The sequence below is a fragment of the Fringilla coelebs genome, assembly GCF_963513975.1.
Source record: "Fringilla coelebs genome assembly, chromosome: 1".
Lineage (NCBI taxonomy): Eukaryota > Metazoa > Chordata > Aves > Passeriformes > Fringillidae > Fringilla > Fringilla coelebs.
The window spans coordinates 41,323,234-41,335,998 of NC_140028.1; the positions used below are offsets into that span (position 1 = coordinate 41,323,234).

General features: G+C 36.1%; 1 protein-coding gene across 2 annotated transcripts in view; it reads left to right on the forward strand.

The window, feature by feature from the left end:
• Window positions 1-12,765, forward strand: part of ST18 (ST18 C2H2C-type zinc finger transcription factor) — a gene marked incomplete at both ends in the record, with an annotated part of 163,959 nt that overhangs the window by 102,457 nt on the left and 48,737 nt on the right. The gene's annotated exons all lie outside the window — the stretch shown is intronic.

Here is a 12,765-nt window from a genome sequence, read left to right on the forward strand (position 1 = left end):
AATGTTTGAAAAATAGAGGATGTGCAAGTTTCTGCAACATCAGGGAAGCTGTGATTTATGTATTATCGATTGCTGTAGTTTTTCCCAAGCAACTTTATTTCACCCTGTGAAACACATGCTGTCCTAGGAACTACTGTGTAGCAGATCCCTCTGTCAGAGATGAGGACTACCTCCATAAGGAAACCAACCTTGGTTTAAAACAGTGAGCTAAACATCACAGAAAAGCATTATCCAGCCCTTATCTTGGTATTTATGATTTCTGCTGTACCAAATTCCATATTGGGTACCTCCACAGTCAAGTGACCGGCATGCAAGTCAGGTGATCAGCTTATGTGGATCTACTTGCCCATGAAAAAGTAGAGGGAGAGAGGCAGGGATGGCTCTTTGGAAAAGCAGCCATTGGACTGCATTCCTGTTAGTCATACCCATATTATTGTGGGAAAACTATTGAACATTCCTCAAGAATTAAAGACTGAAATAGTCTGTTTTGTTCCCTGGATACAGATATTGGAACCACTGTCTTTTCTGACCAAGGTTCTAAATGCTGTGTTGGCTGAGAAATTTAAATCCATGCTTAATTAATTTCCCCTTTTCCCCTGGCTTATCCTATCTGACAAAGCACTTTTGCACTCCTTATTGAGTTTCTGTTACGAAGTGCCTTGGGATACTTCTACATGAAAGACACTACATAAGCTTACATGCTCATTTTGCATTATTATTAATTTCATAACATTGATTGGTTCTAGAGCATTTGTTAGCCTTTTCTTATTCTGTAACTCGTGTTTCACAAAAGTAGAGAATAAAATAAATGAAAAGCAAAACAAAGAGTTTCAATCACCAATTAGATTCAATAAAGCATGAAAATTTCTCTCTTCTAAATTTCAGGCATTGAAGTCTTTCTTAATGCAATTCAACACCAAAAAACTCTTAATTTCAAAAAAGCCAAGATTTCACCAAGAAAATTTGCTAATGTTGCTGCTATTATCCATCTTCTCCTGAAAAATAGGACCACCTTTCTGCATAATAATGTATATTTTTAGAAAGATATTATCTTAAGAGACAAGCTGGGGTTTGGAATTTTTTTTCCTAGTAGAATAACTAAAAATTCTCTTGCACTGCACTGACTTTTTGGAGAACAGACTTTTCTTCCAGGAATACACAATTATTTATGTGCCAAACTTACATTTATTTCATATAACTAAATGCCCTAAGGAATCCCAACTTTCAATAAAATAGAAATAATTTTCTTTATACATGAACACTATTAATATTTCTGTGTTACAAGTTCAAATTTATTAGGGTTATTTTAACAGCATCTACTGTATGTGCTGTAGTGTTGAAGCATAGTACACTATACCTAGAAAGTCTTTCAAAACAGAACTGTTACTTGAAGTCTTGATCATCTATATGTCAACAACATGATTTAATTTTTTATTTAGGAATGTACTACTGTGGTGTTTTCATTGGTAGCTAAGCTACCTTAAAAAAAGATGAATCTTTTTATCACAAGCTAAACATAGCAAACAACAATGTGTGGTAGAAATGAGTGCTGAAGCCGGGAGATCTCTGTTCCATACATTCAAGTTTGAATCTGACACATTTTGGGCATAGAAGCTCTGCTGTATCCATCTTCTCTGAGAAGCAGAATGAAGAGGTCTTCTCTTAGACAATTTTGTCATGGACCAATGGAAGGACCAGGACCTTCAGCTGTGTTCAGGATTAGAATGGAAACCAAAGTAAAGTGAGGAATATTGGAGTGATGCATTCTCATTACTGTGTTTTATTTAACAGATGGGATACAGTACAATGAACCATCTGTAGGTTATGGAGTGGCATCTGGGTCAGACCAAGGAAGAGCAAATTGGATTGATCCAAGCACAGAATTGCAAAAGAATAGATCAGTTTGGCTAAATCTATATCTGAATAGAAGGGGTATCTTTTCTGAGTTAGATACAGGTGAAACCAAGTGGTTTGGGCTACTGTCACTTATGATTAATGTAGAGTCCACAAGGTATTTCAAATCATGGAGAACAACATTGTTGTTTGGTAGGAATTGTTACACTTCCCCTTACTTTCTGCACTGTTGCATCGCTTCTTCAAAAGTAAGGAAAATTACTTTTTTTATCTGGAACTCTTGTTCCAGGGGTTGTGAGACACTTTAGATATTCAGAGAAGATAGACTGTTCATTGTGAATGTACAGAGTTATGAGTATCTTGAATACTTTAGCAGAGAGAGGACTAACAGAGCAGAGCTATATGGATGTCTCCTTGTTAGAAGTAGTAACTGGACAATTCACCCTTTTGTGGCTGTCTATTGATTAGGAGGGTGAGAAACCAGCAAAGCAACCCTGCAAGCAATGGAACTAAAGTATCTCAGAAAGTGTGCGTTACTAAAATGTATTCGTTAACTTTACCTGTAATGAAGAGGCACCTCTAATATACTGTTGAATATGAGTACATGACAACATGCTAAAGAGCACTTAACTAACTGCTAGTTATTCCTTATTCTAAATTACCATATGTTTTCCTGGTTTTCTTTAAGAACTATTAAAATGAATATATGCAATTATAACTGAGCTCGGTTTCAACCAGTAACAGAATGAAGGCGGAGATTTTGGTAGACAGAAGGGAATTTGGCCAGTCAGTAAATACTCATGGCCTGAAAGAAAAGGCCTGTTAATGCCTAGCTGCATTCAAAGAGAACTGATTGGCAACTCTTTTTCCAAACTTCATAAAGTAAGCAGATTTTTTAAGAAGTATTTGTGTGAAAAAAAGCAGTAGTATGGCAGATGACTGGAGAAGGAGGTGAAAGTGATACTCAGATGATGGAAGAACTGAGCAAACGAAGAAAAATCATATAAAAAGGCTCCAAGGTGTTCCTCAGTAAGAATTGAGATTATGGTTGATTGTTGTAGTTATCACCTTCACAGTGCTGTTATCCCACAGCACTGCTTAGAAATGAGACAGAGACTGAAAAATCTGTTTGTTCCTAGCTGGCATCTGGAATACCTGTCAGGTTTGTCCTTTGGGCTTGGCTTCTGTTTCCACAGGAGTTGGTCAGAGACTGATTTTCTGGACACTGCTGTGGAAAAGCACGTTTGACATAATCCTTCATAAGCACATTTAGAACAGAAACTGAGGTGGACTCTTGCATTTCTTGGTGCCTCATCTGTCTCCACTGGCAGAAAGTGTGGGACCCTTGCAGTCCTTAACGTGCTTTGCTGAAACAAACTGTATATCTGAATTCAAACAGACTTAGTAGTAAATGTTAAATGAAGATGGTCAGTAGTTATAGCCACTGCTAGACATGTCTGAGCTTCACAGAAAGTCCTTTATTTGCAATTGAAGATTGGATGTTGATAGCATACACTTTCAGTTCTCCTTCCCGGTGCCCCCCATGTTGGTAACTGGCTGGGGCAGAGCTGTGCCACCTTGGCATTTAAGTATTTCTTAAGTATTTAAGTATTATATTGGATTAAGCATTCCACTTGAATCAAAGTTCTGTATCATGCTGTTTCTATTGATAACTGATCTTCAATGAAACAATGGCCATTAATCTTACGAGTAGCCATTCCCGAGATCTGTTAACAGAATGAGTTCGAGTATCTCCTGCTTGCTCTTTAGCTTGAAAAAGGAACTTCCTCCCTGCCCTAGCCATTGTAGAAATTGAAATGGTTATGGGGTGCTGAAAATATTAACCTCTGTCTCTTGCTCCATGATTTCTGGTACAAGCATATCTGTCATGTTATTATGAATCATGCTTTCTTAAATTCCTATTAAAACTTGTTCATTTACTATTCTTTTCTGAAAACATTGTTAGGTTCCTTAGGAACTTTATCTGACGTGCTAGACCTTACTCTCCTCAAAGAATCTGTTGAAATCTATGTTTTACACTAAACAAAAATGGTTTTGTAGTTGATGTTTGATAAAAACATTGAACAGTCAAACATAAACACTGAAAAATCACTATGTGGTGCCATTTACTGCAAGGCAAAGGTAAGTATAGAGTCACAGTATATTGTCACAATCATAGCGGTGACAAAAATAGTGTTAGAACTCACCTATCCTTATTATATCCTGTATGTCAATAAACTCATCATAACAAAAAAAATTCAAGCATTAATTAAAATTGTAGTGGCAATCAAGTTTATAACCCATCATCTCCAAGTTCTTCCCTTGTTTCCTCCTGCACTTCCCAGCTGCCCTCTAATTAGACGTCAAATTGTGAAATCTACAGAGCTGTCATCCCTCCTCTCCCTTCACTCTGCCTCTCCATCTCATTTCTTTTCCTCCTTTCCTCTTTTCCTAGAGTTTGAATGAGTTGATGGACCTCAGGTTTTTGACTGTTTTACAGCACTTTCCACGTGCTTTCATAGTTCAGAACCTAGTTATTCTTTCAGTACTGTTAAAACCAGTAACCAAGACAACAGTTAACAGCAAAAAAATACAAAACAGAAAGTCAAAATTCAAACATCTCCAAGTTTTCTTCTTTCAATATTCATGTGACTGGTTTAAGGCTTACATAAAACATTTGCAAGTTGTGTATAGAGAGATCAGATAATTTTTTTCACTCATTAAAATGTCACTTTGAATGTAAAGTAATAAGGTAACAAGAAGCACCATTGTGTTTCAGTAGATGATAACATGGTTCTGGGTGACCACAAGTAATGACTGTTAAGATTTTGCAGGTAACCTTGGGGTTTACAGTTCTTTGACTTAAATAATCAGTGGACTGTTCTGAATAACCACTAAGATAGTTGAAATAAGAACTGTATTTCATAATTGTTTTGAGACAACAGCAGTTGGAGCTCTTCATTATGCTTAAAAATTTGCTTAATTCCCATACATGTTCAGACCTTTTGATCTATGTCCTGTGATCTCTATCTTTTCTTCCTGGATTTATTTAGAACTTTTAGGGACAGCATTTCATGTTCAGATTTCAATTTTGGATTGGATTTGGATTAATTGATACTTTATGTGTATTTGCTTTATAGGTGACTTTTATAGCTCTGTTTAACAACAACTGCATTAGATATATTTCTAGCATATTATAGGCCTCTTTTGATGTCTACTATGTTGATTTCGAGCCAAAACCCACAGTCTCAGTGTCTCTTTTCTCTTCACTATTATATTTGGTTGTGGTTTTTTTACTTAAAGCCTCCATTTAATATTAAAAAGCGTAATTATAATTTAGTTTCAATTTATGTTTTTCTGTAAGAGGTTTATTATAATATATGTCAAATCCACATCACATTATTGTGGCTGCTAGATTGAGATAGTTATTTTCAGATTTTTTCCACCTGAAAAAAACCTAGTCGTGTCTTAGAATACTCCCTGCCTTGGAGTAAAATTTTTATGCTATTTAATATATTACACGAATCCTTGTCTTCCCTGTCACAACTTCTGTGCTTATCGGCACATAGTAAATGTTATCCTCCCAAACCTACACAGAAATTTAGGCTTGCATATGCCTTCATGCCTTCTGCTGCCTGACAGAATGCATCAGAACATTACAGCCCCAAATGTTCGTTTCCTCTTATGGCAGATCTTTTCCCTGTAGATGACCACAAGCCACACAGAGATGGAAATGCCAACCCATAACTTCTGCCTCATATATATCAATCATGAGTTAAATATTATGGCTAGCTGAATTGCTGCCTCTGACTGATGTCAAGGGTGGATTCAGCCAAGCAAAAGTGAGCAGAAACAGACTGTGTACAGCCTGGAGATAGCAAGGAAAGGGAAAGAATGCAGCCACGGGACCTCCTGCTACGTTAAAGGGAGGTCCTGGCGGCTGACAATGAGTTGCTTACAGTCCCAATCTCTGTTGGCAAAAAAAAACAAACAAAAAAACACCCACGAAGCTGATCTTCTTTACTTCTTCTTTAACCAGACTGCAGTTACCAATATGCTTTTTATTTAAGCATTTACTGGTGCTACCAGGCTGACCACTCGTGTGCAAGGCTTTCTGGAGGCAAAGGTTGTGTGGATGATCTGTAGATTTGCCTAGAAACTTAATCCATTCTAAGCCAAATTCTTGGCCTGGGTCCCACTGGAATTTATTGACCTACTGAACCTGGACAGATTGAGTGAGTAAATGAAAAAGAGGCTAGGGAAGCTGGATTTGGCCCAGATCTTGGGCATTCATTCACATTACCGAGTTTAAGAACTTCTTGCGCTCCACAGAACAATAACTAAATTTTCTCTGAACTGGCTCTTACTAAAAATAACTTACCTGTTAGAAAGGGGTCCACAACTTTAACCATGTTGAGTTCTTGATTTATGGAATGAAGAAGTCATCCATTTTCTTGACATGGTATTTCAAATTGAGGGTTTATATGTAATATTTTTCATATGATCTGAATATCCTTAAGATCCTACAAGCTTATTAACTGAAAAGAGGAAAATCAGAGAAGTTAAATCCCTGCTGTCTTTCTCTGTGTTGCCTTTCCTTTCTGGAGAATCCTGACAAAATAATAAAATAAGTTGAATAAAAAAATATATGTATTTGAAAAGAGAAAAAGCCATTTCATTAACCTTTTGCAGCCTGGAATTTTCGACCACAGAGGCAGGAGCTTGAGGCATGGGTGAATTTCGCCATAACTGCATGCCTTTTTCCTCTATTACTGCTGACTTACCATTGTTCCACTCTTTTTTCATGTGTCTTTGCATTTGCTCAATCATTTCACAGTCCAGTTGTTCTTTTTGGTCAGGTGGCCTGTAACATTCAGTTTACTGCCTGAAACATCTCCAAGCTCAGTACATAATGACTCAACACCATTACCCGTTTCTCCCCAGCGTCTTCTTATGGGGTCTAATAAATCCTCTTTTATCAACAAGGCTATGACAGTTCCTTTCCTTTCCTTATATGTCTTTTTAAAATAAAATACATCTTTTAATATCTTGCTCTAGCCAGCTTTCAGTTATGATACCATATTTTCTCCACATTATTATCTGTCCAGTTCTGCTCCTTTTTTTCTAGCTAAACCTTCCATTTGTATAAATAGAAGACATTTAATACCCTCAAGTTACTGATCTTGTTTATCTCTATATTAGTGTTCATAAATAAAAATTTGCCTTTTATCTCTTCTGCATCTATATCTCATGTCCATTCCTTTCATCTTGGTCCAGCCCTGGACCGAACTTTTCACAACTCTGGCACTTTAGAAAAAAGAGCATTGCATAAAGCTTCCATAGTTGTAGAAGGTTCTTTAACCCTGGAATGGTTGTTACAGGGCACAGGAACAGCCTCTGTCCCTTTCACAGATATGACTTGTAAGTCAAGTATGTGAGCTACAAAGGGATGACATGAAATTTTTTGTGTGTTTTGTATGCTGTTTAAAAATTAGAATCAGTCAGATTCTCTTTAGTTACCATTGGAGTAAGTCCTTGAAGTTCTAAGCTTCATTGTGACCAATTCCCTTTGTCCCAATGAAGAGCAATTTTTTCAGCATATTTTATTGGTTTATATTTTTTCCATTTTAATGCTTTAAAATGTTAATGGAAGAAAATGGCTTTTACCTGATGAATTCTTTCACAAATGTATTTTTGAGGAGTTTCCAGCTGTAATACTTTTCCAGATTTTTCTCAACTCCTAGTCTGAATCAGTAAAATAAAATACACTCGGTCGTGGACTCCAAATGTTATAAATTATCTGAAATAATCCTGTAGCTTGGTTTATTCTATAAAATAGAAGAAACCATTAATGCCAATAACTCTGTCTCCAGATGAGCAGTTGGGGCAAATATGTGTTTAATTTCTTGTCAGTGATGACAAATCAATGGTCCTTTCCAGGACTAGCCTTCAAAATTTCATCTGTAAATCTCATATTGGAGTTAACAAATGTACTTCTTTAATATTTTCACCTAAATCCATAACTTTTTATTTGCATGTTTGGATATTTTTAGCAATTTTAAAAATTATTTAAAATAGCTAGAAAGAAAACAGCTGTTTTCTGATTTAGCTTGTTCTTAGACTACTAATGAATTTTAGCCCAAACCTTGATGGCAATTTTCTCAGCTGCCAAAGTCTTACTTCTTGAGGTTCTTCAGTTAGTCAATATGTGGCTGCCTATAACTTGCAAATCAAACAGATGTTTCTGGACACTTGCAATTTTCCACCACCGCACAGTTCACAAATCTCACTTTTACTTATTTTAGGTGAGTAGATTTCTTTTATCCCTTGCTCCATCATATTCCACTATTCAGGGATGAATTCACTGACATACAAAACCACTGTAAGAACAGTTTCATATCACGTTGAGTAGAAAGATGTTCGGAATTGGAAAATTCATCGCAGAACGGAACATCAGAACACAGTGCAGTAGAAACCCTAACGTAATGAATTAACATTTTTATTAATCCATACAGCAGACAAAAGAGGAAGAACTGAAAGACAGTTCTGAATCCTTCTGAAATCAAGAGCTGAAGGGTACACAAATGGGTTAAAGTCATTACAGCCTTTTCTTAACTGGCATTCTCACAAGTGAAAAGCATCTCATCAAGTGTCTTTTTTTCTTTTTTTCAAATACCAACTCAATTGCCTGTAAGGAAAATGTAGTCTTTGACTACATTGTCTTAGGGCATCTGAAAGTTTGAGAAAAAAAAAACCTAATTAAGGTCTAAAGCATCTGGCAATATCTTTAACCACAATATGATTAAGAAGTACTTAGACTTTCTTTCTCTGTGTAAATACTGGTGTGAAGTCAAATGCTTCTGCACAGCAGAAGATGCTGTCTCCTTTAATTATAATTCAGTAGTTAGGCAAACAGTCAAAACCCAATTCATGTTATGAATTTAAAATAATTTTCTCCACAACTGAGAAGTTCCACTAAGTTTTCTTGCACAAACTCGCATGAGGTATGGGATCCTTACATAGTAGTAGGAAATAAATATGAGTGCCTTGGTATTAAAAAGCATTTATTTTCTCTCTTGAATCTAAGAAGTGTACATGAGACATGGTGTGTTCTGGTCTCATTATTTTACATGGCATCCATTACAAGCATTATTAAACACCAGCGTTCAGGCTGAATGCACCCCTAGTTTTACCAACTATGGCAATTCTTTGTTCTGTTTTCATGCTTTGCCAATCTGCAGGCTACTGTGAATAAGAAAAAATCCTCAGAAGTCTGGAAGTCTTGCCAGCAGATTAACTACAACAAACCCTTGCTGGCTACAAAGAGGTTAAAGGTCAGGTTGAAGGCTTGACAAACACATCACTTAGATACACCAATTAAAAAAAACAAACAAACAAAAAAAAAAAACAAACAAAAAAAAAAAAACGCAAAAAACCCCAAACAAACAAAAATCCACATAACATACAAACTACCAAAAAACCCCAAAAATAAACCACAAAAAACCAAACATGGCCAGTTTTTAAGAAAATTTTATGTGTTTGGGACTGCTTAAAATATTTCTCTTTCTTCTGAGGCATTTTTTTGTGGTGGGGATCCAATGGGCAGTACTGCCTGTGTCTGCAAGATGTGATCTGAAAAGAAATAAAGGAAAGAGAATGACCCATTAAATTCCCCCAAAATATATTTAGGTATGAAATATCTATGAAAGATTTATCTTGGGGCTTTTTTCAGTATATGCAGTCAGGTCCTAAATCTAACAGATTTTAACCTCTTGACTCACACTATGATAATTGACACAAGATGGGTTTTGGTAACAGAATCATTACTTTAAAAAGAAATGATAAAAACATTGCTCGTTCTAGATAATACAGACATGATTTTTTACCCATAAAATTTGAGCACAGTTAAACTGGGAAAAAAACCCCAACTATGTATTGGCTTTGGGCTCATAACAAAAAGAGCTTCTCCTGTTTTATGAGCCTTGGATTACCAAATAACCTTGACAGCTGAATCAGTGTTCCATGACAACAAGCAGGCCATTGATAAATAGCAACAAAACTATTAGATGTTGAATTTAAGAGATGAGTAATAGAGAAGCTAAATTATAGGTTTACCACTTGACAAAGTACAGCTTGACAAATCAGTGATAACCTACATGTGAGTTTATGTATGAATGCATGCAAGGAAAAGAGAGAAATAGAAACTTTTAAAGACAAAGGTGAAATTGGCATGACATGAATGTTACAAAGGCATAAATATATTCTTTTCATAGTACTAGAATTCCTGTTTTCCATTATCAAATCCTTAGTAAATCATGTGTACTTGAAAAAGCTGCCACTTGTGAATTTTTTTCTGGTTTTATTTAAATTTTTCATTTTAAACACTGTAAGGTAGAAAAGGGGAGGAATTTCTGATATGTGATAGAACTTTAAACTGGTTCCTGCAAACGAATAGATTCTAATTAAAGCTCAAAAACAGCAGTTTAAAGGACCATCAGCAAAAACAAGAGCTGGAAAATCTCTTCCATGAGAATGGAGAGCAATTTGAATTTCCTAGGAAATAAGTGACAACTATGTTTGTCAACTTCCTGTAATCAGAATGGGGTCAGGAATGACTTTAATAAAAGTTGAACCTTATGTATATTTAAAAAATTATGGGACCTATGGAGAAAATCTCGATGGGTGACAGCTCATGTACAGAAAAAGATACAATAAGGACAAATTAATGCATCACAGTCTTTCATTGAGGAGACATTTTCTAAGATGACTAATTTGCTCCCAGGATGTATCTGTGGACCTCCTGTCCCAACTTTGGCGCAGCAGCTTTTGATTTACTGCTGTAAACTGTGGTGGTTCTGTCAGGTGAGATTCCTGTGCTCTCACTTCCCGAGCAGATCTGCAGGTGGCAGGGGGCAGCAGTACTCCCACTGCTCTTGAACATGGTCTGCTGACATCTGAGTTTGATTCTCTATTCCAGTTGTGGTGAAAAACACAGATGTTGAGTAAGTGTTATGCCAGTCCCCAATGTGGGACATGTAGTATTATGTTACTAGAAAAAGACTGCACTCTGTGAGCAAGAATACAGCAACGAATTTACCATATTGTCACATTTTCCCTTGAGGTTAGTCTAATTTTGACAATGCTCAGACAAATGACAGAATTAAGACTGAAGAAATAGATGAAGTTCTGTGACCTGTGTTGCACAGGAGGGTATATTACATGATCCAATTGGATCTCTTGTCCCAAAAAAATCTATAAATTATTCTAGTATAAGAAGCAGCTGTAGTTTTGTCAAAGGGGAATTAAACACTGGAAATTCATCATATCCTAAACACTTTCACAGTAGCTACTGGAGGTTAACTTGACAAATAAATGAGAGACATCAAAAGCACACCTAATGAAGGTTTTGGTTGATAAAAACAATTGTGTATGAAGGGATTTCAAACTTTTGTCATTTATTCAATTTTCCTGGAACAACATGACTGATATGAAATGCCATTCACAAATATGGACTAAGTAGCTGCATTTCCTTAGAAATAATTTTTTTTTTTAATGCATATTTTTTGACACTGCATCCACCTCTGATATCTGTTATATGGGCATTATTTCCAGAGGTACTCATACTACTGTGATTCTGACCTTTAATATGATATTCATGTTATCCTCTATTCATAAATAGAGGAATAACACAGAAGCCATATTTTATTCAACTACAGCATATGCTTACCATCCCATATTCCTGGATTCCAGAGGCCCATAGCATTTTAGCCTCCAGAAGATCAAGAATATCCAGTGTTTGAGATGTATATGATGAAATTTTAACATTCCCCTTAAAATGCAGATCTTTGTATTTACATGTCCTTTATGTTTGCAATGAGGGATTGCCAAAAAAGGTGCTTAGCCAAAACCAGGTTTTGTTTTTTGTTTTTTGTTTTTTTTTTAACAGAAAGCTCAAGTTAGTCATATGCTTTCATCCAAAACAATCAGAACCTGAGCCAATTTAGTGCACATAAGAAACCTTGGAAGGATGAATTTATGCTGTTGAGCTTGTAATATGTGTAACCAATAGGAGTTCTCTTCATACATGGCTTTTTCTTGCAAATCTTGCAGTTAAGTCAGTGAGCCAAATGCAAAATCCATCACCTGAGGGCATCGTGCAGATTTGTAATGCACCCTGGGGGTACCTAAGGTGGAGAAACCATTGAGTGGATTACACAGATCCATATATGCAGTTTTTTCATCTCTGACAGATATAATATGAGCAGTATTATTCGTACTACGAAAAATTTCTTAGTATACTGTGTGTGAGAGAAAAATAAATTCATGTCAAATCACTTACATGAAAAGTTATTACGAAAAGAGTGCTGAAGATTCCAGCCTCTTTAGGGAAGTGTCTTATGTTGTAACACCAACATGCTATCGAGTTTTGTACAGTGACAAAGGTTTGGCGAAATAACTTTAGAACCTAGTGAATATTCAGATCAATATACGGGTCTATTAGGAGCTGAAAAAAGTATATTAAACCTGCTAAAGATCTTCCTCTCTAAATTCCTGCCATTCCTCCTCCTGTCAGTCATCTGAAAGTTAGGAATCTGCACTGGGTAAGACATTTCCCAGGGAACAGCTCCCCCTTATATCACATAGAAATAGCTTCAAGTGAGATGAATAGCCCTTTGCAGGACCTTTTTTTAATTGTCTTTACAGAGAATGAGTAGAGCTGAAACCCGGTCTTTATGGCTGTAGTAAATTAAATTAAGCCAATGCTCAGGACTAATATTGAAAGAGAGAACTGTGTTGCACAATGTTATCAATGTACAGTGTGTTTCTCACAGATTTTATGCTGTTGAACTCCACGTGTGTAATTGGATGTTCATACTGATGTAAAGGTTAAGGACCAAAGGCTCAGGGCAA